The sequence below is a fragment of the Tenrec ecaudatus genome, chromosome 2, assembly GCF_050624435.1.
Source record: "Tenrec ecaudatus isolate mTenEca1 chromosome 2, mTenEca1.hap1, whole genome shotgun sequence".
Lineage (NCBI taxonomy): Eukaryota > Metazoa > Chordata > Mammalia > Afrosoricida > Tenrecidae > Tenrec > Tenrec ecaudatus.
In genome coordinates, this window is record NC_134531.1 from 131,464,608 (window position 1) to 131,488,988 (window position 24,381).

Here is a 24,381-nt window from a genome sequence, read left to right on the forward strand (position 1 = left end):
GGTGTCAGTCTTCACAGAAGTAGACGGCTGGGTCTTTCTCCTGTGGTGAAGCTGGTGGATTTGAACCTCGTACTCATCAGTTAGCAGGCCTGCGTTTAACCCATGGTGCCAACAGAGCACCTGCTAAAGGTGTAGAGGAAAAGTGAAATGAATCTCTTCCCATTTTGTGGTTTCTTTCTTTCCTGAGAGACTTGGTGGGGGAAGAGGTTGAAAGAGAGGCTGAGGTGGTTTTTCAGACTCTCTGTGGCTTTGAGATAGGCCGGGCATGACCACAGAGAGCAGGCAGCAACATTTCGGGGTGACGTTGTACCTGAAGTACGAGTCGGGTTTCTGCTGCGCAAAGAACAGGTTGGTGCGCCCTGACACGTGCCTACGGCGTTCTTCAAGCTCATTGTTAGCATGCGGCCTCTGCTGACTCTGCAGAAAACCCCACAGCCCACCCCCACGCCCGCTTCCATTGCAAATGCTCTGGGGGGGGGGCGCGTCTGGAGGGGGCGGGGGGGGGGGCGGCGCAGGCAAATCAGCCTCCAGCAGTGAACATCAACAACAGCAACATGAGTGATCGAGGCAGGAGGCCTACCTGGGAGAATGGAAATCTCTCCTAATAGGGGTGCCCCTTGCCCTTTAAAAAAAAGAGTATTCAATCATTGTATTGGGGCTCATACAACTCTCATCACAATCCACACATACATCAATTGTGTAAAGCACACTCATACATTCGTTGCCCTCGTCATTCTCAAAACTCGCTTTCCGCTTGGGCTCCTGGAATCAGCTCGCAAAGCGAAAGTGTGACCCGTGTTTCGTTAGGAGGGAGAACCTGCGTTGCTGCCGGCAAACAATTCGCCTCCCATCACAGCAGCAAACAGGAAACTCTGGTTAAACAACGACTGTCCCATCAGTGACCGAGCACTGAAGCGTAGACCATATCAAAGATGATGGTGGGGGCAATAGTAAGAGACTCAAATTTACTTCTTTGCAGCGTATGGGGCAAGCTTTTTAAATTCTGTAAGGAGTATGTAATTGCTAAGGGGTCTCGGTGGCCCTGAAGGTTGGGGCTAGGTGTTGGGCTTTCGAACCACAAGGTCGGTGCTCAAGCCAATCAGTTGCTCCATGGGCGGCAGATGGGGCCATCTGTTCCTGTAAGGATTCCCAGTCCCGGAAAACCTGTCGAGGGTCCCGATGAGTGGGAATCGCAATGGCATGAAGCTTTGTGCATACTGCTGGACGCAGAGCGGGACCCATACACTGGAGTAATCCCAAGGTTTCTCTGTGGAATAGCTACGTGCTGTTGGGAGACAGCACTTTTTACTTGTAGTAACATCTTTTGCTTCTAAATTAACTCAATGGAGTATGCTTCCCTGGGTGGTGCAAACTGTTAACTAGCTCATCTGCTAGCCCAAGGTTGGAGGTTCGAGACCACCTAGAGGTACCACAGAAGAAAGGGCTGGTGGTCAGCTTCAGAAAAATGAGCCTCGGCAAGTCTCTGGAGCACAGTTCTACTGACACACTCAGGGTCAGAGTCCACTCATGGCAGCAGGTTCAGGTGTTTTCCTGTTTCAAGGTATCTCACATATTTCAACACCCAGTTTCAAGATAAGACGAAAATAAACAGCTGATTATGAAACCCACTGCCATGGTCCAAACACTCCACGTGCTGCAGGTTTGAAAATTGTTGAGGAAGAACAAATCCATATTTCAGTCCAGATACCCAAAGGACCCGTGTTCAGCCTCTCCTTCAACTTTTTCAACTGCATGGACTGATGTTTAAACAGAGGCCCAAGTAAGAAATGGTTCTCATGGGAAACAAACTAGGCAACAAAGGATCATGGGCTCTTTCTGTCCTGTAATTAATGTAGCTCTTTAAATAGGAAACCTAATTATTGCTTAAACGGCACTCCCGGCTCCTAATTCACAGAGTTTTGTTTCTTCCACGGTTAAGGTAACCTATTTGGGGCTGGGGGATGGGGGCGGGGGGAGATAGGATATAAAAGATGGGCTTTTTCTGCTTAAGAAGTCAAAGCAGCCACGTGGGAGTTAATGGTTGAATATAATTTGGAATGATTTGTTTGAATTGTATTTTCAATAAAGTAAATAATAACCACCTGAGCGAGGACTATATCATATTTATGATTTTGAGCAATATAGCATACATATGGTAATTGACATGTCACCTCTCTCCCCCATTTAAAGCCTAGGGTTCAGTGGTTCTTTGTAGAATCATGGGGACTTTAGTAGAACCCTCTCATCATCCCCCCCAAAACCTGGAACCCATTTGTAGTGCTCCATATTCTTCCACTCCCTCACCAGCTAGCAACCTCTAGTCTGCTTTTTGTCTCTCAGGGCTTGCCTATCCTGGACATTTCCTGTAAATGAAGTCTTGTAACATGTGACCTTTTGTGTCTGGCTTGTTTCCAGCAGCACCATCAACTGTTTTTACACACACACACATTTATATATATGCCATTCACACATACTCACCACGGCCACTATCCTTTTCTGCACAGTAACTGCTTGGTAAACTGGGCTTTACCTCAAACTCACCTGTAGCATATTTAAGGAATGGACGTACTCCCTTGGACTGAAGAGTTCAAACAGCCTGGTGTGAGAAGCAGATGACTGCTATCCCAAGGCTATAGAACTGTCGGTCATTGTTGGACTTTGGTACAGCTCTCTTGTGCCCGATGAAATCATATGACATGTGGTCTTTTGTGTCTGGCTTCTTTCAATGTTTTCAAAGTTCAGTATAAAAATATATAAAAACATGTATACACATATTTACTATATGTGTGTTTAATATATGTTAAATATACATACACTATAAATATAAGTCTATACACACTATTTTAATGCCCTCCTTGCTTTCTTCTTCTTTTTTTTTTTTTTATAACATTTGCATCCAGACTAGGAGCAACTCCGCAGGAAGAGTCGCTCCACTCTCAAAGGTGCAAAATGCTGCCCAGAGGTTATGCGACCACAACACTAAAACAGTGCGTGGAGCCAGACCTCACTGGGCAGCGCTTGCTCTTCCAACAGTGTAACACTGTCCCGGGCATTGGGTTAGCTTGGACAGCTGACAACTGTTGGGCGCTCCTTGCTTCCTTATGATATGCATTAGTCTGGTAGGCATGATTCTACCTTTATGAATGAGTCTTACTGAAGGTTTTGCCCTCTCAAGAACCCCCCTTTGTTTGTGTAAATAGTGTCCGGCTACTTAAGAGTTTAATCTGTGCAAGCCAACAATTCATGCATTGCAGCTTAAACCCAGCCTATATTTGTATAATTCACTTTTCTCAACAGTGTTTTAAATTCAATACCACCTGCTAAATTAATAACATTATCAATAGAATTACTTTATGTTCCAGGGGATGATTTATAATGTTCTCTATCATAAAATAATAATGATGTATCTAAAGTGAACCAGAGGCATATATGAACTACAGATAAATGAATGGATTTGGGGCTCACACTTAATTCTAGCCCCAATCTAAGAATAGTTCATTCTTATGACATGGCCCCACTCAATACTTGATGTCATGAAGAGATGGCAAAAGATATGAATGCAATAGCAAAGTGTAGGGAAGAAACCAGATGGTGTCCGTAATTAGAAAGAATAGAGTCTAGCGTCTTAAAGGGTTGTCTTCAAGCAAGCAACCATCTAAGCGAGGCGTCAACTACGTTCACAAAGAAGCACACCAGCCTGTGTGATCCAGGATTTTAAATACTAAAATCTAAATCCAAAGGAGGGAATGGTAGTAGAGATTATATTGTGAACACCTGGCTCGCAGAAGGCTGTGGATGGCAGTGCAAGCCCCAAATCCACTTGCAAAGTCCACACATGGATTAAGCCTCCGGCGAATTCCCTCTGAGCATAGCTCAGAGAGATGAATAGTCCTGTTATCAGACAGAGAGCACTGTGCAGTTGGCTATGGCAGAGGTAGCTGGGTTAAAATGCCACACCACATCACGTTATCTACTTTTAATTCATTTTAAAGTTGTCTTAGCTTTTATTATTTTCTGCTTTCTTTTCAATTGAGGGTTTCCTATGTTTTTTCTAGTCATTGTTGTTTGCTTTCTGCTTGGGTTTTATTTCATTTTCTGTATTGAAATCCAGAATAGGCAAATCTATAGAGTCTGGGCTGGTAATTGCCTAGAGGCAGAAAGGGAAAGATTCAGGAAGACGGGGAACTCACAACAACGAGCACCAGAAGGAAATAACCTGAAATTGATAGTGGTAACGATTGCACAAATCTTCTTAATATGATTGGATGATTACATTGTGTGATGTGAAGTATATGCCAATAAAGCCACTTTTTGAAAAACTGCTTGAATATTCAGTAAGGCTTATACATTTCTCATCTTCTTTAGGGAGGTCAGATCAACACTGATGCCTTTGGGTAAACTGTAAAAGTCTTGTCCTCTCTCATCTCAAAATTTCAATTACCAGCAAAGATCTCTACTTCAATCTCAGTGCGTACAGCATGGATGCAGCATTTTCCCACTCCTAAACACAGGATTCCTCTTTATTTACTCATTTTTTGTTAATGACAAAACGATCTTCCCACACTCACTTTAAAGCTCAGTCATTATTCTTTATTCAAGGGTTACCCTTTGGATCCTGCCTCACTGTCTCCTGCCTCCACAGATTCCCATTGCCTGCCTTCGCCTGCATCTCCACAGCCACTACCTGGCTCGGTGCACACCACAGCCTGCCCACTCAGCTCGCCCTAAAACCACCTGCTCAGTTATTGCTTATACTGTGGCCGAGTCCTCCATGGATTGGAACTGGAGAGTAGCTTGGGAAGGGAGAGCAGGGGGAGCTGATGGTTTTTGCTCCGAGCCACTTTTGGCCCCTGGCTGACAATGAGACAGGCTATCCTCCCAATGCAGCCGGGGAAGCTGATTAGCTTTGCAGATCTCACCTCGGTGACCAGTATTCCACCTGCAGAGTTTCTGACTTAATTATTTTCCAAATTCCCCAGATGATTCTAATGTGCAGTTCAGGGATGACACAGTGCATTGAGACAAACGGAGTCTCTGTAGGCAAAAGACATGGTTCAGATCCTGACTCTACTAAAGATGAGCTGCGATACTTTGGGCATATTAACTCTCTATTGCTTCTACTTTCTCATCTGTAACATGGGATAAACATGCCTTTTCACAGAAACTCTCTGAGCATTAACTAAATCAATGTGAAGCACAGAGTGAAATGTGTCTGGCACACAGAGGGTATCCACAGAGAGTGGTGGGTTGAATGCGACCTATATGCCTTGTTGTGCATTGACTTTGTCACTAAGAAGCTAATATGGCTACAGGATGACCAAGAGCCATTTTGTTTTTCTCCCACAAAGCACTGCACAAAATGACAAAGAATGCAGCATCAGCAGTGGAGGGCAACTCTTTACCAGTCTGTGGTAGGCAGATGATACAACATTGCTTACAGATAGTGAAGAGGTCTGGATTTATTTACTGAGAAAAAAAATCAAAGAATACAGCTTTCACCATGAATTATACCTCCACACAAAGGGGGACTGATGTCGGAAACCCTCACAATTAGACCAATAAGTAACATTAAAACAACCACAGAAAAGGCTGACGTTATTAAGGATTTCATTTTATTTGGATCTACAATGAACACTCATGGAAGATGTAGTCAAGAAATCAAATGGGACTTCTGGCAAGATGGTGCCCAGGTAAGTAGCTTGCAGAGAGAGTTCCGTGGCCATCCGTAAATTCACCGATTAGGAGACCGAGTGGGATTCAGATAGGTGAATTAACTCCTGCAGCAATCCAGAGTACTCCCTAGGCCAGGGAGGTGACCTTGCCCCACAGCTGGCCACATTCTGGAGCCCCTAGGCTCTGCCTGAAGGTCGCCTGCAACACTCATGACCACAAGCAGCACTTTTCTCCCCATAGGGTGCCCCACCAACACATATAGTATCTTCCTAGCACCAGCCCTCACCCCTAGCTGCTGAGTGCGGACCCCATCCACAGTCCACCCAAGGCAAGCCCTGCAGCGAATGACCCTATATGCCACCAGCCTGTTGGAACCCAACTCTGTTGTCCACAGGTCACTCAGGCGCCTGTGCCAGGGTTTTACTCACCTACCAACCATAGCCTGTGCCACTGCAGCCAGAGCCCGCCAGTCACCTGTGCAGGGCTCCAGCAGCTGTGAATGTAATGCTTCAATAGTTACATCGAGTCCAACTGTGACATTTTAGCCTGTGGCCGGATCCTGACCAGGCTCTTAAAGCTGCAGTCAGAACCCATCCACTGTCATGCACAGATTATCTCACAGTGCCGACTTGGACACTTCCGCCCTCTGGTGAATCTGTCCCAGACTAGTGGCTTCTCTGCCAGGTGACCTCAGTCCTGAAATTCTCCTGTGCAGCAGCTGTGGCCCCGCAGCTTCTCCACCAGGTTGCTTCCACCCTGGGGAGCCTACATATGGTAACACCGTGACAGTGCAACCCCAGGGTTGGTTGTTGCCCAACGGAGAGTCTGCAGAGCCACAGCAGTGCTGCTGCACTGTCGACATTCACCAAGTACAAACAGGCGACGACCACATAGCTCAATGCCACCTGGAAGTCAATGTGCCGAAAATAACCATCAAGATAACATTGCCTCAGTGGCAAAAAGAAGGTAAAAGATGAAGCCTCACCCCACATATACTGAGCATCATGTTAGTAGGGAGATTGGAAAACACTCAACACAAAAGGTATGAGATGACAATGAATCCACAGTTGGTGACAATATCTTCGAATGTCAACTGTCTGAATTCGCCCATTAAAAGACAAGGATTGCAGATTGGCTCAGAAAACATAACCCAACAATTATGTTGCCTGCAAGAGACACACCTTCAGCTCACAGACAAAAATAGGCTAAGAATAAAAGGCTGGTGAAAAATATACCAAGCAAAAGACAACCAAAAAAAATATCACAGGGGTTGCAATCCTAATCTCTGACAAAATTGATCTCAAGGTGCAAATCACAACAAGAGATAAGGATGGTCACTATATAATGCTAAAAGGAGAAGTAGATAAAGAACTAGTGAGAACAATAAATATATATGTGTCTAACAAAAGACCTGCAAAATTTGTCAAATTCTTCAAAAACTGAAAACAGAAATCAGACTCAACAATTATAGTAGGTGATTTTAGTACACAGCTAGCAGAGAAAGACAGGTCACCAGGAAAGAAACTCAACAAGGAAGCTAGAGAGCTAAATACCACAATTAGGTCACTTTTTATTTCTAAATTATCAGGGGTTCACAAGGGTGAAAGGGGTGGGGGGAGAAGAGCTGATACCAAGGGCTCAAGTAGAAAGAAAATGTTTTGGAAATGATGAGGGCAACATATGTACAAATTGGTTTGCTACAATTGATGTGTGGATTGTTATAGGAGCTGTAAGAGTTCCCAATAAAATGATTTACTACTACTACTACTATGATGGTAAGTAGCTTTGGGAAAAAAATGGGAAAAATGCTTATTCAGGATTAGTAAAAAAAAAAATCAAATGATGTTTGCATTGGGCATATCTGTTACAAAAGAGTTCTTTAAAGTGTTAAAGAACAAAGATGTAACTCTGAGGACTAGCCAAGCCAAGGCATTTCTATTGCCTCATATGCAGGCACAAACTAAGTAACACCGAGTGAGAATGGATGCTTCTGAATGAGGGTGTTGGTGAAGAATGTGGAATATACCATGGACTTCCAGAAAAAGGAACAGATCTGTTTTAGAAACAGTCTAGGCGGAATGCTCTTTAGAAGTGAGAACAATGAGGCTTCATCCCACAAACTGAGGACAGTGAGAGACTAGTCCCTGGAGAAGGCCACCATGCTTGGTCAAGTAGGGGTGAGCAGGAAGGTGCCAGGTCCTCGATGGTATGAAATGACACAGCGCCTGCAACAATGGGCTCAAACACAGGAAGGCTGGTGAAGATGGCACAGGACAGTGTTCCCTCTGAAGCCAGTAGAGTTGCTGAGTTGGCACCGACTCGCCAGCACATAACAAGAAGACTCGGCCAGCTGTGGTCACAATAGCTTATCCAGGTATCAACATTTAGTGCTGTTTCAATTTCTTAAAATGTAAGCAAGAGCAGTGGGGTTCATGGAGGCTGTGTGAACCAACACTGGTTTAGAAGTTGGGAGAGCCCTGGGTGCCCTGCAAAACCAGGAGACTTTCTCTGAACAAATGAGGTTTAGGTCGCTCTCCATACCCTTCCTACTAAAAGGTTCTCTTAACTCTTTTTCTTCCAACAGAGTGTTTAAAGGATATACACTGAAATGCCTGGGAATGACCCCTGCCATCAAGTCAATTCCAACTCACAGTGTCCCGAACCATAGAGTCAAACTGCTGTCTAGTGTTTCTGAAAATACAACTCTTGATAGGAGGAGCAAGTCTCATCCTTCTCCCATGGAGCGGTTGATGGGCTTGAAAAAGCTACTTCGTGGATAGCAGCCCAACACTTAACTCATTACACCACGTGGGGCTACTGGGCTCCAAAATACTTTGAAAAGTCCCACCCACTTCAGATCCTCAGCTAGGAAAAGGCCTTCTTGTGGAGTCGGCTGTCCTCTCTGTTGTAGGCTTCTCTCTTCCTTCTTCAGTGGACACATGCATTCTTTAAGAAACGGATGAAATCGTGTAGCTGGGTGACACTGGCCCCAACAGGCCCCAAGGGGAGTTGGCTTTGGTTCATTTACCAGTTAATGAAGAGCAGATGATCCCTTCTGAAGTCTGTCAAGATGTGGGTAGGGTAGGGTTGGAGGTCGGCAAAAGCACCCTGGGAGTACCGTAATGTCTCAGTCCAGGAACTGGCCCTGTTGTCCTGTGAACTGGCCAGGCTATCCTGTTAGTTTGCGAGGCCACGGGCTGGTCACTTCCTCAGTCCTGGATCGTGTGTCAGCAACTGCGACAGAGCAGCTTACCACTCCGACTGGGGGCAGGATCTCTATGTGGTAGGACACAGAACTCCTGTTTGGATATCAGTGAAGGCTATCAGAAGTGTCAACAAGTTCAGAGTACAGACCTCCTGGATAGCTAACCTTGGTGTGGCACAGCAGTCTGACTTGGGGCCCCAAATCCACCTTCACTGCTAGATTTGATGGATGGTCCTGGGCCTGCTCAGTAAGACTTAGTGGTCTAGGTGCCAGAGACCTTAGCTAGCTTCCCAGCAGCGTCCTCTCTGAAATCACCTCAGATACCTCTTGGGAGACACAGCAAAGGGAGAACAGGATACAAGAAATCTGCCTACAAAGAGGCTCAAAACAAAATGAGAATCACAAGAAAACAAGGGAGGTCTATATTCCTGTTTCATCTTTTTCATATTTAATCAATGATGTAAAATTATCCCCGACTCCAACATTAAAAATTAACACAAAGATGTCGCAGGTATTATCCCAAGACAGGGAGGCGTTATTAATCTAGTGGGTAGCATAGTGAAGCAGTGGACTCTAGGTGGAATTGCTGGGGGCAGGGAGGGTGGGAAGTCATATATAACATCAGTGTGGGGTCTTGAAATTCTTGTGGGGTGTGAGGGAACACAATGCCAGCATTTTGACCGCACATCAGTTCCCCTTCCCCCCAGAAGAATGCACTCCATGGGATAGCAGTGAAGCTACAGCTCAGGGAGAGGGGTATGTCTGATCAGAGCACACAGAAACAAATGAAGAGGGAAGGAGAGTGAATGGAACACATCCTGCCCACCAAGCCCTGAGGATGATATTCCTGCTCAGAGCAGTCAATGCACAGAGAGGACCATAAGGCCGGCCCCACCACGAGACACAACATCCCTCACTGAACCATAGCGCTACAGGGGACAACACAGGAGAGACATAGTGCAGGAATTGTGCCAGAATTGACCCCATCACACAGGTGAAACACTAAGGGTGTGCAACAGAGCAGCAAAGGGAGCAAATCAATGAAGTCCCTGGGAATACCAAAAATAGACTTTGGGGCCGGAATATGGTACCCCATCAGACTCTAATGGAAAACACTCCTAAAGATCAACAAACAGACCTGGAATTATTTATAGGCTGTTCCATTTTTGTCGTTGGTTTTGCTGTTGTTGTTACTTGTCTTTTGTTTTGTCTGGCTTTGTCTTGTTTTTGCGCTTATTATTGTCTCTGCCTGTCTATCTAGATAAGATAGGTGGGATAAACAATTTGGAGGAGAAACAATGGAACCAGTGGTTCTGGGGGGGGACATGGGAGAGGGAGCGGGGGGAGAAAGAAATGGGGGGGGTGTCAACCACCCTGGGACAAGGAAACAACAAGTGATCTAAAATCAATGAATCTAAAACCAGGTTATAGGATGCCTCGTGGGCCTTAACCAAGGGCAATGTAACCTAGAGGAATTACTGAAACCCACATGAAGGCTAAACATGATAGTGGGACAAGAGGAGAGTAAAAGGAAGTAGAGGAAAGAATTCAGAGGCAAAGGACACTTATAGAGGTCTAAATACAGGCATGTACATATGTAAATATATTTATATATAACAATAGGGAAATAGAGCTATGTACTTATATTTATATGTTAAGTATTAAGGTAGCAGATGGAAATTGGGCCTTTACTTGGGAACTCTCTCAATGCAAGAAAATTTTGTTCTAATAATGTGGCAGTCTGTGATGCTCACCTTCCCAACACGATTACTGAAAACAAAATAGGTACATAAACAAATGTGGTGAAGCTGATAATGCCCGGCTATCAAAAGATACAGTGTTTGGAGTCTTAAAAGCTTGAAGGTAAATAAGCAGCCATCTAGCTGAGAAGCAACGAAGCCCACATGGACAAAGCACACCAGCCTGTGTGATCACCAGGTGTCAATTAAATCAGGTATCAGGCATCAAAGACCAGAACCAAAAAATCATATCAATATGAATGGGGGACAGGGCGTGAAGTGGAGACCCAAAGCCCATCTGTAGACAATTGGACATTCCCTTACCGAAGGGCCACAAGGAAGAGATGAGTCAGTCAGGGTGCAGTAGAGCACCAATGAAACATACAACTTTCCTCTCGTTCTTTAATACTTCCCCTCTACCCCAGTATCAACCTTAATTCTACCTTACAAATCTGACTAGACAAGACATGCACACTACTACAGTTAAGAGCTTGTAACACAGGTAATTGAGGACATATAAACCCCTCAGACCAATAATGAGAGTAGAGACACCAGAAGGATAAGGGGAAGGTGGTGGTTGGGGGGGGGGTTAGAAAGGAGAGCCCAATCACAATGATCTACATATAACCCCTTCCTCGGGGGATGGACAACAGAAAAGTGGGTGAAGGAAGAAAGCGGTCAGTGTAAGACATTCATGGGAGGAGAAAATTTATAAATTATCAAGGGTTCAAGAGGAAGGGAGGGTGGGTGGGGGGAAATGAGGAGCTGATATCAAGGGCTCAAGTAAAAGAAAATGTTTGGAAAATGATGATGGCAACATATGTACTAAATGTATTTGACACAATGGATGCATGCATGGATTGTGATAAGAGCTGTAAGAGCCTCCAATAAAATGATTAAAAACAAAAAACAAACAAAAGCTGTGGACACTACTCACCTTTGGAGCTAGGGGACTGCCTGAGAAGGGAACCATTCACCCCTTAGGGAGACCAGTGACTCTGGGATGAGCAGGGTGAAGTGATGAAGAGCCGGGACTCGGGGGTGGGGGGTGAGGGGTGAGGGAACCTTCTGAAACTATATTGAGAAGAAAAACCAATGTAGAGTAAAAGTGCTTAGGGAACACATAAGTCAAGAATGCCTTGCATGCCAGGCCGGGGGGGGGGGGGGGGGGTCTGGAAAGGAGTAAGGACTAACTGAACCGGCGGCCCAGCCAAGACCGGCACGCTGGAGCGGCGCGCGCTGGAGCGGTGTGCGCTGCGGAGGCCAGCAGGTGCAGAGAAGTCGAGCAGGAACCAGGCGGGAAACAGGTGGCTTCTCCAAGCCAAGGCAGGGCAGAAACCAGAGCCAGCCCCAGTTTCAGGTGAAAACAGCAGGATCTGAGAAACACGACAGAGCCGCTCCCCAGGAAAATGCTCTTCTGCTCTCAACATTTGCTTTCCCACTCAAGGGAGCGCAGGTCCTCTGCAGGCCAGCCACCGACCCGAGGCTCGGGTCCCAGGTGCACTGAGGGAGAGCAGGGCTGACAGGAACCACTCAGAGGAGTGTTTACTCCTTTAAGCCCTGGCAAACTAAGTGGAATAACATGAGGCCTGGCCTGTACCTGGTCTAATAACGCAGAATTTGTGGCAAAAATCAGTGAGGTGCTTGAGCTGATGGTGCGGGCTGACAGAAGTTCAGTGGAGAGGTTGGGGCTTAGGGGGCTGGAATAAAGTCCCAGGGGTCATCCTGAAAAGCAGAGAAATAAAGGAAGGCTGGGCGACTGACCAAAGCTGGGCCACCAAGAGAAGCCCTGGTGGGGTATTGATTATGCAGCAAACTGCTAACTGCAAGGTCAGCAGTTCGAAACCAACTAGTTGCTCTCTGGGAGAGTAAGGGGGCTTTCTAATCCCATAAGAAATTGAAGTCTCGGAAACCCCCAGGGGCGTTTCTACCCTGTCCTGTAGGGTCACTAGGAGTCGGCATCGACTCGATGGCAAAGAGTTTGGTTTGGGTTTTGGGGTGACCACAGGCAGTGGGTGCTGAAGAGGAAACGGTCCCCTGCTTGCCCCCAGGTGGCGGCAGCATAATTCAGATCAGCAGAGAGTGGCTTCTGGAGGATGGGGCCTTGTTCTGGGGACCACGTTAGGCTTTTGTCACACGCATTTGCTTCTAAATTAAAGCACATAGTATTTGTAAAACAATAAAAATAAAAAAGGAAGGGGGCATATACATTTATGATGAGTCTACACTCATATTTAAATGATACCTTCTTGAAAGAGGCATACTGTGCTTTCATCAGTTGCCCTTGTTATGTGCCGCTGCACATCATAGCAAAACACTGCCCTGCGCCATCTCCCAATCATCAGTGAATCGCATGAGAGGTTCAAATTTGGTGAGTATGTATTAGTCTAAGCGCATGTCTTTTCTGTATGAATTAACCTTAAGCGGAGGCTAAGGGGTGAATCTGTTTCTGGAAAAACAAGGCTTTTGAGCCTTACACACATTTTTGACTGGGAGAGAACCTGACCTTGGGAGCATTCTGCCTGCGTGGCTCAATTTGGTCTATGGGTACAGAACATGAAAGGGACACAGTGGGGTGGACTGAGTATCCAAAGGACCTTTCCTTCATACTAATAATTTAGATCATTAGCAGAACATGCCCTGTGTGAGAGTCCACAGCTCATGGCCCTGGGGTTTAGAGAAATAGGCTCATCATCAAGTGTTCCCCACGGATAGGTTCAGCTTAATTGTAATATATGTAAAATGTAAAAGAGCACCGAATCTGAACCTGGCTCTGAAACTGTAAGATGTATAACCTCGGGCAAAGCGTCAAGCCATTTCAGAGTTCAGACAGAACCCAGTGTCCTCGCTGTAAAACACGACTAAAAATGCCTGCCACCTTTCTACTGCTCGAGGAGCAACAAGTGTGGGCTCTGAATGGAGCAAATATGAAAGCATTTGAAAGAGTTGAAGTGCCACACTAAATTAAGCCATGATTGCACGGAGCTAAACCATTTTCTTGGAAAAGTTTAAGTCTATTGAAAACATTTTGTGGAGAGCCTATTTAGGACAAAGCGCTGTTCTAGGTAATGTGAACTACAGAGATGAATAAACACTTCAAAGATCATTAGGATTTAAAAAATAGAAATAAGAAAATTAGGTATTAGATGATAAAGCTGAGAACTCCTGTGATGATGATGTTAGAATTAGAATATTTCAAAACTGGATGGACTTTCATGCAAACAAACAGCAAAATAAACAGCTTCTTTAAGTCTCAAAAAAAATCACTACTATCGAGTTGATTTCAGAAAATGAACACTGCTCGAAAATTCTAATTACGTTCCCTGCAACAGAACCTAAGAGTCCACCGCGGCAAACTTGTGCAGGGTAATAAGTAAAGCAAACAAACTTGAGCTGAATCAGGTGGATGTTTTTTCCCCTTCTTTCTTTTCATACTATGAGGATTCTGGGCCTCTGTTCACACTCCAATCTCTAGAAAAGGTTCGTATTCGCATTCAGGTTCTCATCAGAAAGAAATGTTGGGAAAAAAGGGAAAGAAAGAAATGTTGTTTTCTGGAAGATGATGGCAGAATGAGCACCACCAGCCTTCGCCTTGCTGGAAATTAATAAAATAGCACCGAAAAGAGTGACGGGTAGAAAAGCAAAGCGACAGGGACAAGCACATCTGGGGAACAGAGATTTCAACAGATCTCACCAGGAGAGCAAAACTGAAGGAGAGTGTTAAGCGCCTATAACGCACTCGAGAAAACTTCTGTGAGGTACCTTGGTGCCATGAGCTCACCGCAGTGAGCTGCAGGAAAGACTTGGGTTGAGTATGGGGTGGGATTCCAATAGGCTAATTGGAAGTCTATGTAAAGTACCTGCTGCCGCAGGCCCACTTGACTCCCCTGCCCAGACCCTGCCTTAGGTCCCAGCACTGTGCTGCAAGGCCTGAGCAAAATATGGGAGGGCTCTTTATCTCTACCCGAAGTTAAGATCTATTTTGAAATTGTACTGTGGTGATGTGAGGATGCAAATATTTTGCTCTTGTGGGTTAACTGAAAAGGTTGGTGGTTCAAACTCAATCAGCAGTGCTTTGTAAGAGAGACCGGGGGATCTTATGCTACTTTATGATTATGGCCAAGAAAATCCTATGTAGCAATTCTCCTCTGTAACACATAGGGTTGTCAAGAGTTGGAACTGACGTGCTGGCAATGTGTTTACTAAGCAAAAAGATTCAGGGTTCAAATTCACTCAGAGACACCACTGCCTGGCAATCTACATATGCAAGATTACAACCATTGAAAACACTGAAGAAAAAAAAAAGAGGAGCTGATACCAAGGGCTCAAGTAGAAAGAAAATGTTTTGAGAATGATGATGGCAACAAATGTACAAATGTGTTGGACACAATGTATGTATGTATGGATTTGATAAGAGTTGTATGAACCCCCAATAAAATGATTTTAAAAAAAAGAAAACACTAAAGAGGACTGAGTTCTACCCTGATGCAAAGAGTCTGTTTTGCGGGGAGGGGGGATTTATACAAGGCATTAGTGAATGATGGAAGGTGGGTGAAGAATGCACTTCCTTAGGCATCTGGAGCCACGCCCCCCTGACACAAACCACTCACCCCTTACTCCACACAAGAAACATCCACTTTACTCCTGCGAGAAACCTAAACCTTTCTCAGTGCAACACCGCCAAGCAGAAGCCCACGGAGAGAGGCCCTAGGAACATCGTCAACTTCACAAGCTGGTTTCCCATCCGGAGATGGCAACCCTACACCATCTATTACCAAATCTACCCAGGTTGTCCTTCTTAAATATGGATGGATGACCAACCTTCACTCATACTTAAGAACAAAACAGAGCACCCAATGGAAAAGTCAGGACATCTCATGGTCTAGGAAAAAGAGATGAGTCAGAAAACGTGAAACTTGATGTGTTTCCCGGAGATGGTTAGTAGCTTCCTTTAAGTCCGGAGTGTCAAGATGCGCTATGTGATGTGGTGCAACAGGAACTAGAGGTCCATATCATAATTAAAGGCACAAAGAATATCATTAGAATTGTTAAAATACTATCGACTTAAAATCAAACTGGATTCCCACTCAGAGCAATCCTTTTGGACAGAGTAGAAATGCTTCTTTAGGTTCCCAAGGCTGTCTATCTTGGCAGAAACACAAAGCTTTATCTTTCTCCCTCAGAGCAACTGGTGAGTTCAAACTGCTAACCTTGTGGTTACCAACCTAACGCATAACTCACTACATCAGGGCCATTTTCTTGCACAGAAATTAGAAAGTGATGCACTTGTTTCGACTCACCTACATGTTCTTAAAGGCGCTGCACCTTTAGGAGCAGATTTCCTTCATAGCCTGGGGACTGCCCATAACTAAGCGAGGGTCCACCATCAGAAAGAGAAATGGTTGTCTTGGGAAGGAGACTGAGGGTTGGGAGGGGACCACGACTTTTCATTATAAGCATTTTTGTGTTTCCTTATTTTGAAACTTGTGTGCATATTATTTTCACAAACACTTAAAGGGGAAATAAAGGAAAGGCAATTTTTCAAAATTATCCTCTCACTGACATTACCAGTATACTTCCGTGAAGAAGAAAATTATCCGAGATAAGGCTATCAAAGGACAATTTCAAATGCCGATTTAGAGGCGCAAGTAGTGTGATGGCTTGGAAATTTCTGAAATGTCCCTTTTGTCAGATTGCAAGGAGAGTCTTTTCTAAAAAAAAAAAGCAAATTAAGTTCCAGTTCCCACCTACCAGGAGAGGTGCATCTTGTCAGTGTGGGTGTAGCACTCCACTGTCAATCTAAGAGAATAGATGAGCCACACGGTGGTGCGCTGGGCACAACCTCATCTCCACGTCTTCACTTGGTAGGGAGTGGGATTTGTGGCATGGTCAGGCCCACTGCAGTTTAGCAAATGATACAATTTAATAGTATAGACTCTTTACTACAGGCATAGGCTCCCAAACTTATTTGGTATATTGCCCCCTTTTCAGGGAAAAAAAAATCAGTGTTCCCTTCCACAATTAAAAACGTTTGTACTATATCCCATAACCGACTGTAGGTATGTGCAGCACCCCGGGGGCATTCTAGCACCCCCAGGGAAACCCTGGTAAAAAGGAAAGCAGTGTTTTACAGAGCACCAGTATGAATATATTGAATATATATTAATATAAAATTAGAAAACTTAAAGCACATCAACAATTGGGAAGCATCCAACTTTCCCATGTTACGGAAGAAATTTAGTGGGATGACACCTGCTTGCATTACTATGTTCTCTTCTCCCTACAACTCTTAGCACTAGATTAGTTCTCTTGGCAAATGCATTTTTGGTCTGCTACAGTGTCTAGCTTGGTGAACTCTGTATGCCTAGAGAGCTGAGAGTCCCCAAAGATATTTCCACTTACTTCTCGCCTTTCTGAATTGGTCTTTGGGGTTGTCCAATTTCATCGTATCCAGGCCACGTGACATATCAAAGTTGAACAATTCACTTGGGCTGCGAACACTGGAAGCTCAGGAAGAAGAAATTTACCTCACATTGAAAGGGAAAGGCCTCCAGTGGGCTTAGTTAACGCTGAGTGAGCAGTCACCAAAGGGCTGGGTGCCTTCAAGGCGTACGGTACAATCTACCCCTCTGATTACTTGCCCCCAGCTTCTCTTCTGTGCCTATAGTCTGAGAGCTCAGCTCTGAGGAGTTCACCTGCAGTCAAATACATAGCTTGGAACAAAGCAAACGTCTTCCTCTCCCTACGCCAGGATGCCATAGTTCCTGGTCTTGCTCACCCTGCCCAAGCTGGCATTCCTAAAGAAGAATGTCGAGGCAGCATGCAACGCAAGCACCTCCGAGAGGGGACGCTACAAGCCTCACCTAGGATGCCTCTACGCCTTTCAACCAGATCCTCTTGTTCAACCAGTTGTAGAGAGTGTGCTTTTCTACACCAGATAAAATTAAACTCAAAGCCCAAACTCACTGCCACCCACTCAATACTGATTCATCATGACCCTATAGGACAAGGTAGAACTGCCCCTGTGGGCTTCCGAGACTGCAGCTGTTTACAGCTGTGGAAAGCCCCATTCCTCCTGCGATGAAATTGAGGGGCCATGAAAAAGAGGAAGGCCTCTGATGAGATGGGTTGACTCAGTGGCTCAATAATGGGCCCAAACATACGAACAATTGAGAGGACAGCCCAGGCCTGGGTGATGTTTGGTTTTGCTGTACGTAGGGTCTGTAGGACTTGGAACTGATTCCACGGCACCTAACAACGACGACAGCCACAACATGAGATATACTGAGTCAGGATCTACAGTTCAAGATCCATCTATTCTTTCCTTTTTTTTTAACGAGTCACATATTCTTGTGGACTCAAACATGTAAGAATTAAGTGTGGGTGGAAATACAAATTCTCAGCAAGGGGTGGCTGACACCTGAATGAACAGGTTCAAAGCACTGGGTGCTTTCTCAATGGGCCTCTGATGGGCTCTCCCGGAAGTGAAACCAAATAGAAAACAATCATTTTTCATTTGTTTGTTTTTTCTCTCTTTTCTGGTTTAAGTGGAATGTGCTGAAGAATACTATGGGCAAAACATTGCACAGTGACACAGGAAACATCTAAAGAAGGTGGAAGGAATACATCGTCACTGTACCAGAAAGGAGTAGTTACCTTTCATTAGTTTCAGGTGACAGCCCATGATCCAGAACCAGGGGTATTGAAGGAAGCAATCCTAGGTGCACTGAAGGCACTGGGGAAAAACAAGACTCCGTACACCGATGGAATCCCAATTGGCACATTCCAACAAACGGATGCAGCTCTGGAGGGGCTCACTTGTCTAAGGAATTTGGAAGAAAGGTACTTGGCTAACTGACTGGGAGACATCTGTATTTGTGGCTACTCCAAAAGAAAGGTGATTCAACAGAATGCGGAAGGTCTCAGATGATACCATTAATAATGCACACAAGTAATATTTTCCCCAAAATAACTTTAAAATAGTTGTAGCAGTACATTGACAGGGAAATTCAAACTGGACTCAGAGGTAGGCATAGAACGAGGAATATCATTGTTCGTGTCAGATGGATTTTGGCCCGAAGCAGAGAATACCAGAAAGATGTTTGTTTACTTGTGTGTGACCGACTATGGAAAGACATTCAATTGTGCGAATCACAATAAACAACGGATAACTTCCCACAGAGTGTAAATTCCAGAACACTTCACTGGGGTCATGGTAAATCTGTACATAGACCAACAGGCAGTTATCTGGCAGAGCCAGGGAATTCTGTGTGTGTGCTGTAAAGTCAGGAAAGGTGCGTGTCGGGTTCAAATCCTTTATCATACTTATTTGTTCTGTGTGCCGAGCCACTGTTCCCCAAAGCTGGACTGTACGGCTAAGGCAGCAGCAGCGGGGCTGAGGGAAGTGCAATGACTTGCAGTCTGCAGATGACAAGCTTCCTTGCTGAACGTGAAGAGGAGCAGAAGCATTCTTGGCGCAGATCAAAGACTACAGCCTTCAGCGTGGAGTACACCTCACCACGAAGAAAGCCAAAACCCTCACAAACACACCAAGAAGCAACACCTTGATAAACACAGAAAATGTTGAAGTTGTGAAGAATTTCATCTTACTTGGATCCACAATCAAAGCCTGTGGAACCAGCACGCAAGAAGTCAAACAAAGTATTGCCTTGGGCAAATCTGCCCTCTTGAACAGGCAAGGCTGTCCTTTTGAAGACCGCAGTACATTAACCCATCGCCTGCATGCATCGTCTGCACACATGGTGCAAGAACTAGAGAATGAGCTAGAGTTGGAAGACTACAGAGATTTTGATACATTTGAATTATGGTGTTGGCAAAGAATACTGAAAGCACCATGGACTGCCTTTTGGAAAAAAGGATTTCCAGAATTCTCCTCAGTAGCGGGAATGGTAAGACAACTCATGCACTGTGGGAATATTATCAGGAGGGACGTTCCTTGGAGAAAGACATCAAGTGTGGCTAAGCAGAGGGCCAGAAAAAGAGGCAGAGCCTCAATGGGATACAAAAGCACAGTGGCTGCAACCTGGGCTCAGACATAGTGATAATGCTGAGGATGGCCAGGCCTGGACTGTGCTTTGTTCCTATGAGTCGGGATCAATTCAATGGCACCAAACAACAACAACAGGCAACAGTGATCCTTTGAGGGGATCATTCCGTTAATGCCCATTTAAAGGCTGGGCATTACTGGTTCCCGGAGGCGATTCCAGATTTCCAGCTCAGGGTGCTGGTGTGGTTACTCAAGAACTCCAAAGGTTCTGAGGAGCCCTCACAGGCCTGCAAGCCACTGACCATTTTCTTCTTCCCATGTTTTATACCCAGCTGACTCTAAGGTGGATCACCGAGATCCACAGTAGGCCAGGGGAGGAAGAGGCCGTTCACCCCAATGGCTCTTGGACAGATTTCTCTGTTAAATACAAAAAGCACTGAAGAGAACAGCAGCCAAAAAAGCATGCATCTACATCCATCCAGAATTAAAATTGAGGTTGGCTCTAAGGTATGATGAAGAGCCCACATTCTCTGTTTTTAACCAGCAGTTCAGGCGATAGGAAGTATTATGGGCAAACCATCTCCAGAGGTTAGACATGGAAAACACTTTGTTGAGAAGTTAAAAGAAGTCAATTTATAGGCAACTGAGAATTTGAGCAAAACTTGAACATCTCACCCACGGAAGATGTGCCCGTCTTCAGGTTCTCAGCACTGGACATTATCTGGTGGCGCCAACACGACAACACTGGAGGCCTGAGAAGTGACCTCATGGCCTCGTGGATGTTCTGAGCTTATCTGCAAAGCTGCTCTAATCTCCCCCAAATATCAGGCCAGAGTCTTGCCAAGCAGCCAAACACCCACTCTAATCATTTTCAGGGAGAAATTTTTTTTCATATATATATATATATATATATATATATATATATATATGAATAGCTTAAGCCACTGAGATGAGGTCGGCATTCCTATTGCACTTCTCTCTCTGCCACAGCACCGACAGCCCAGTCACAAGCACCCGGTCGGAGCCTGAAACATGTAACCCTATTGAAGTGTGGTGTGCCGTGGTGTAGCTATAACCTGAGTCCTAGATCTTCACACTCTCAGTGGCCATCAGGAATGCGAAACGGTATGGCCACTTGGGAAATGGTTCAGCGGTTTCGTATAAAGTTAAACACAGACGTACCAACAAGCCCACTCGTAGGTATTCATGCAAGAGAAAAGGACAACAAAAACCAGTGTGTTTTATTCGTCATGACCCCGATCTGGAAACAACCCGGATGCCCTTCCCCTGGGAAATGGGCAAATTACAGCACACCCTCACAGCAGATACTATTAAACAGTGAAAAGGAACTGATACACAGAGCAACGTAGGAAGGTATCAAAGGTGTTATACAAGGGGTACTCCCCCAAAATCAGAATTTTTTTCAAAGCTATGTATTTAAAGATTTTTACAAAGTACTCTCCATTACACTTGATACATATGCCGACTCTGCGATTCTATTCTTGGAAACATTTTTCAAATTCATCTGTTTGGATGGCAGGCAGCACCTCCCTCATTTTTTTTTTCTTCACCTCTTCTACGTCATCAAAAGTGAGTAAGGTGCGTGGAGCAAGAGAGGCAGGCTGTTTTTGCACCAGACTGACACACTGAAATGACTGCATAGCAGGTACATTGTCGTGGTGGCAAAACCAGTCCCCCATTTGCCACTAATTAGGCTTTTTGTCACATGCTGTTATGCAAGCTTTTCAGAACTTCTCGATAGAAAGCTTGATTAACAGTCTGACCTGCTGGAATGAACTCCAAATGCAACATTTTCGTCCGTTCGGAAAACTGACGGACATCCAGAACCAGGTTTGCAATCAATTGACATTTCACCTTTTAAGAAAAGAGAAAACAATCGTACACTTGAGAGTTTTCCCATAGCACTGCCCTTGTAAGCTGTGTTCAACATCACTACAGTTTCTGTGGCATTTTTCCCAACCAGAAGACAACATTTCACAGCCACACCCTGTTCTCTTAAATCGATCACAAAAAACGAGGTTCGAGTAAAACTGCTTTTATAAAAAAAATTCATTGTGACCAGAGAGAGCCTTCCCACTAGACACCACTGGGTGCACTAACCCAGAGCAAGTTGCTGGAAGTCACCTAGTGGGAAAAATGCTTACTATGAAAGTCCTGCCCAGAGTAATTCCAGTTTTTGGAGGGCACCTCCTCGTATGGATGTGAAAGAAGCCAGACTTGAAATGATTTCCTTTAGATAACATTCTGGAGAAGGAAAATTAATGGCTCAGAAAACGGGTGCAGAAGAAGCCAGGGGCTGGGGGCAGGAGGAAGAGTTGACGAATAAAGAGCAGAAGTGATTTTTTTTTTTTTTACTAATAAAGAGCAGAAGTGATTTTTTTTGATGATGGCACTTTTACATCTACCGCTGTGGTGACAGCTACACCAATGTATACAGTTGCAAAGTGCATACACCTATACACCAGAAAAAGGTGAGTCTCACTGTATGTAATGTATACTTCAATAAACCCACCTTAAAAATGTCTTTCAGCATCAATTGCTCAATAATTAAAGAAAGACTGGCTTCAACACAGTTGATTAACTTCCCCATGTCTTCAAGACCTAGAGGCCTTCTCTGAACTGGACACACAGGTAAAATGAAGCACTAATACGTTAATCAATGAGCCAATAAGCCAGCTGCAAAGCATGCTACTGCCCATGGCTACTCATTTAGGAATGCTGTCAGGCCTGGTCTTCAGGTGACAGCTTCCGACATTCTGCCATGGGGCACTGCTCATTGCTCAGGTGCTGCCCGGATGCCACTGCTCCCACAGTTGTTTGTGTCAAGAAATTAGTCCAGAGTGAGAATTTGTACCTCCTCGCACTGTGTTGTAGATGATGAGGTAGGTTCAGCTCTGCAGATGACACACAGAGAAAGGACGGCCTGACTGCCGGGAGAGTTGCACCGATCCGTGGTAGTCCAGGACTATTTTGGGCAGAAAGATAATCATGCCTTAGACATTCAAAGGTCTTTGCTTAATCTTTTCTTGATGCCGTGACGACAAGAATATTCTGTCTCCATTTCGAATGACTGTGACTGGAAACTGGGCTTTATTCCCCCTCGCCCTCTCCCAGGAGACGATTCAAATAAACATTGACCGAGAATTCACTATACGAAAATAACGAAAGGCCGGCGTGAGAAACTGAGAGCCAGCCCTTCCGCAACCCTTCTACAGCTCCCCAAATAACTCAGATGGACGCAGAGTGGGACATCTTATAAATAGAGGCACAAATATAATCTATGGCGGCAGGGGGAAGGGAGCTGGAGCAATCTGGGAGGTGGAAATTGGAGCGGGCTCTTGGAAGGACCGATACCATGTGGGGTAGCAGGTGGAAATTGGAGTGGGCTCTTGGAAGAACCGATACCATGTGGGGTAGCAGATATTCTGGGCTGAGGGATAGCCTTGTGAACGTGGATTTGTTGCAGTCAGTAATCATGCACTGCTATCCAAGAGCCTGAAAGACACTGGTATTTATTTATTTGTTTGTGTATTTTGACATTTATGTGTCGTCAGGCCTCAGGCTTCTCCATCCCCCCACCCCACCCCAAGATCCTCTCCTCTCACTTACTACAGCTTCATATACTTAACTTGGTTGCCTTGTCTATGAGACACGTGAGTGGGGGGCCTGGTCTAAATGGACTGTTGGGGACTGAGCAAAGGGCTCCGAGAGTTAAGGGGGAGGAAAACAAGAGGAAAGTGGAAAAGGTGCCCGAGGGAGTGGGGCACTTGACCTACCAATCTAGGACGTTAATTCCCTTAAGGAAGAGTATTATCTTAAAACATAGAAATTAATTGGTGGGGGGGTAGGTTGCTTACTTAAGCATTATCATTACTAATGAAAACCCAAAGAGCCCAGGAGGCACTGTCAGGTAAGTGTTGGGCTGTTGCCCAAAAGGTCAGCAGTTGAAGCTCCCTAGTTGCTCCACGGGAGAGAGATGAGGCTATCCTGCTCCTGGAGAGATTTACAGCCTCAGAAACCCTACACAGGACACTATGAGTCAGAATCAAATCAATAGCAGTGAGTTTAACAAGAAGTCAACAATCACTGAAATGTTCATCAACAGAGGACTAGGACTGCATAGATCAATGACTGATTATACAATGGGATACTACAGAGTCAGTATGGATAAAAACTGGGAAGACAGGGAAGATCTCTAGGATATATGAGGGTAAGTCAAAAAGGATTGTGTCGGGTTCCAGGTCATACACGCACAGATTTATTCCAAACCAAAGATGACCCAAAGTGGGAGGGTCAGAGACTTTGGGGTTGTCTATCCTACAGATCTTGTTTCTAATTAATAGCAGAATAATGTAACTTACTCAGCATATTTATTTCTTTCGAAGGATTGCCTCCCCGCCCGCCCCCACCTCCTTCCATGTCTTGAGAAAACAAGCCAGAGGAGCAATATGCTCTTGTCCACTTGTCTAGCTGATCACGCTAGGGTACTCTGCACCACTGGGGGAAAGCAAACCATTTGCGTGATAGTATCAGAAACACAGTCGCCGCTACAAGTGACCCCTTTGGGAAATGACCACTATGAATAACCTACGGACTGCTTATCTCTAGAAGACAACAAGGAAGCATTTTTATGAGAGAACCCCACTGGAGCTTAGAGACAGTCAGAGGATAATTGAGGAAACACAAAGAGAGAATTAACCTCTTCCTAAAAACTCTCCGAGTTGGGATCACAAAGC

At 45.0% G+C, this 24,381-nt stretch overlaps 1 protein-coding gene and 1 non-coding gene across 8 annotated transcripts in view; both read right to left on the reverse strand.

Moving 5' to 3' along the window:
• Nucleotides 1-24,381, reverse strand: part of MARCHF3 (membrane associated ring-CH-type finger 3) — a 168,129-nt gene that overhangs the window by 111,356 nt on the left and 32,392 nt on the right. The gene's annotated exons all lie outside the window — the stretch shown is intronic.
• LOC142442062 (small nucleolar RNA SNORA74) lies at nucleotides 2,886-3,085 on the reverse strand. The gene has a single exon (XR_012783317.1). It is a non-coding gene; the product is annotated as a small nucleolar RNA SNORA74 (small nucleolar RNA).